The 3,616-nt window shown below is 41.2% G+C and overlaps 1 non-coding gene across 1 annotated transcript; it reads left to right on the top strand.

Annotated features, from left to right (window-relative positions):
* The first annotated feature begins 3,158 nt into the window (after nt 1-3,158).
* LOC120097233 (small nucleolar RNA SNORA17) lies at nt 3,159-3,290 on the top strand. The gene has a single exon (XR_015639191.1). It is a non-coding gene; the product is annotated as a small nucleolar RNA SNORA17 (small nucleolar RNA).
* Nucleotides 3,291-3,616: the final 326 nt, after the last annotated feature.

Below are 3,616 nucleotides of genomic sequence, written 5' to 3' on the forward strand. Positions count from 1 at the left end.
TTTAGACTCCCGAAAATCAAATAATCCTTTTAAAAAGTGGGATACAGAGCTAAACAGAGAATTCTCAACTGAGGAATATCAAATGCCTGAGAAGCACCTAAAGCAATGTTCAACATCCTTAGTCAACAGAGAAATGCCAATCAAAACAACTCTGAGATCCCACCTCACACCTGTCAGAATGGCCAAGGTCAAAAACTCAGGTGACAGCAGATGCTGGTGAGAATGTGGAGAAAGAGGAACACTCCTCCATTGTAGGTGGGATTGTAAGCTGGTACAATCTCTGGAGATTAGTCTGGAAATTCCTCAGAAAATTGGACATAGTACTACCTGAGGACCCAGATATACCACTCCTGGGCATATATCCAAAAGATGCTCCAATAACAAGGGCATATGCTCCACTATGTTCATAGTAGCTTTATTTATAATAGCCAGAAGCTTGAGAAAACCCAGATGTCCTTCAACAGAGGAATGGGTACAAAAATTATGGTACATTTACACAATGGAGTACTACTCAGCTATTGAAAACAATGACTTCATGAAATTCTTAGTCAAATGTATCTAATTAGAAAATTTTATCCTGAATGAGGTAACCCAATCAAAAAAACAAAACAAAACAAAACCATACATGGTATGCACTCACTGAAAAGTGGATATTTGACCCAAAGCTCAGAATACCCAAGATACAATTCACAAATCGCATGAAGCTCAAGAAGAAGGAAGACCAAAGTGTGGATTCTTCACACCTCCTCAGAAAGGGGAACAAAAATTCTCAAAGGAGAATGTACGTGGACAAAGTGTGGAACAGGGAGTGAAAGGCCATCCAAAGACTGCCCCAAATATGGATGTATTTCATATACAGCCACCAAACCCAGACACTACAATGAATGCCAGGAAGTGCATGCTAACAGGAGCCTGATATAGCTGTCTGCTGAGAGGATCTGCCAGAACCTTACAAATACACAGGCAGATGCTTGCAGCCAACCATTGAAATGAGAACAGGTTCCCCAATGGAGAAGTTGGAGAAAGGAATCAAGTAGCTGAAGGGGTTTGCAACCCCGTACGAAGAAGACAGTATGAATCATCCAGTCCCCCCAAGGACTAAATCACCATCCCAAGAGAACAAAGGGATGGACCTATGTTTCCATCTGCATATGTAGCAGAGGATGGCCTAATTGGACATCAATGGGAGAAGAGGCCTTTGGTCTGTCAAGGCTTAATGCCCCAGTGTAGGGGAATGTCAGGGCAGGAAGGTGGGAGTGAGTGAGGGGACGGTGGGTGCATGAGGGAGCACCCTCAAAGAAACAGGGGAGCTGGGATAAGGAGTTTCTGGAGGGGAAAGCAGGTAATGGCATAACATTAAAATGTAAATTAAAAATGCAATTAAAAAATAAAAATAAGTTAATAAGCCTATTCTTGCTAGGCACCTGAGTTGTTTTGGATTTTCTAAAAATTATTATTCCTTGTAGTCATAGCAAACAGCACTACTAGTACATTCTGGTACATGTGTTTTACAGCTAAGTCTTCCACACTGGAACATCCCCTCCTAGAGAGAAATCTTCTCCTTAAGACAGGAGAAATACATGAAACTCATAGGTCTCAGGAGGCTTCTGAAACTTACAAGCTTCACAAGCCTCCTCCCCAAGGCTACATAAGCAGTAACTATTGCTAAGAAGAGAATCTCCAACCAGCCAAGTTTCCTGAAAGCCAAGCTGGCAGAGCTTGGGATCCAGCTGTTATGAGTTCCCCGGCTCCCAGACCTCAACTAAAGCTCCTAGGGAAGGCATTTTGGTGATGCAGCTGCTTGTGAATCACCCATGCTCCAGGAAGTAACCCCTCATCCATATTTCTGTGAGTTTCTCCTATAAATTTAGTGGTTCTCTAGCTCCATTCTCATTGAGTTCCTATATGAAAAGTTCACATTTATTAGTGAACATATAATTAAGTTTTGTGTGTGTAGTGATATGTGCACATGCACAAATATTGCACCATGTGTCAGCTTAGGCTGTAGGGAGGTTGTCTTTTCATGACTGTTCATGAGATTGGGCATCTTTTTATGCTTATGGGCTGTGAATCTTCCGGGGAGGGGAGCTACAAAGCCTTTTGCAAATCTCTCTAATCTCTTGTCAGACTTTCTCTTTTTTATTTCAAAGATATCCCTTCTCTACATAAATCCTCTCTTGGATATTTGACTTTAAATACATTCTCCTTAGTTAAAGGGTTGGATTCTCGTGTTCTTAATGATGTCTTTAATGAAAGGAAGTTCTGTGCTTTAATATTTAATTCATAATGGTTTCTGTTGAGTTATGGATTTTCAGACTCATTAGACGGCTTCACTCCCTCCTTTGTCTTGTCACATCATCTAGGTGCGCTCTCCCTTGACCCTCATCATGTGGCTCTTTCATCTGTCTGGTAGCACTTTTTGCATGGTGGTTAAAATTATGATGCATGGTTTGTTGTTTATAACTATAAATGCAATTTACCTCTGTGGTCTCCACTGCTGTATTTGGGATTTTACCCCCTTGAGAAGGAAGCTTCTCAGAGGTTTCACTATGGCTTGAAAACTCCTTGTGTGGTTGACTCCTGTGGCTTTGTTTGCCCTCTAGGATCATTTTAGCCATTTTGACATTTGTACTTTTATATGTAAGCTTTGAGTAAGATTTGTAAGAAGTTAAAAAAATACATCCTACCACGTATCAGCTGAAATTGTACTTAACTATGGACTCATCTAGAGAAGTCTGAATTCTTTAGATCATCTTTTTTACTATGAGACTGTGTTTGTGTAATCTAGCTTTATATTTTCTTTTTAATTTTTTGCATTGAGTTGGATTCATTTATTTTGCAGGGTTTGCACAAACATGTAAACATTCTTGAATATCTGTAGAACATACTGTCATCAAGCTGTCTGGGTAGATGCACCTGTGGTTATCAATGGTAGCTGGCAAATCTACAAGAAGTATAATCTGAAGCCTTGAGCAGGTGACTCCTCCCATAGAACAACTTCACCTTCATTTATGAAGAACAGGGAGCTACTGATCTGGCTCCTACTTATTATTGACTTCTTTTTGAAGACCTGTTATATAAAACGGTTAAGTAGATTTAAGAGTTTCAATTTATTCTTGGCATGAAACAAAACACGACTTTAAGAACAAAACAAAGCAACTGCCCCTAGAGGCATCGCAGATGTGGCTGCTGTGTCACATGTACATCAATAGGTGACAGAAAGGAGAGAAACTGTGTCCACCATCAGTGTTCCAACCCATGAACATCTGAGTGCTTAGTAGCTTAACATTCCCTGAAAGAAAGTGAGCCTCAGATGACCACCAGACCAGAGCCAGTGCTGCGAGGACTAGACAGGGAACTAACCTGAGATGACCAGCAGTCTGGCACCTGTAAGGCCTGTAGGGCCTGCTCTGTGAAGACCACAGACCATATTTAAGATGATCCCGATGGGTGCCAAAATGCACTAGCAGGGCATAGCCATCCTAAGACCACTTCTGAGATGACCCCAGACATTCAGAGATTTGAGGGTGTCATTAAGAGAAGTGGGTAAGTGATGGAGAAATGGCAAAAAAAGAGAAACAGAAGGTCATGGGCAGAATGAAGAGAGGCAGAACCA

This window comes from Rattus norvegicus, chromosome 15 (genome assembly GCF_021556685.1).
Source record: "Rattus norvegicus strain SHRSP/BbbUtx chromosome 15, alternate assembly SHRSP_T2T, whole genome shotgun sequence".
Lineage (NCBI taxonomy): Eukaryota > Metazoa > Chordata > Mammalia > Rodentia > Muridae > Rattus > Rattus norvegicus.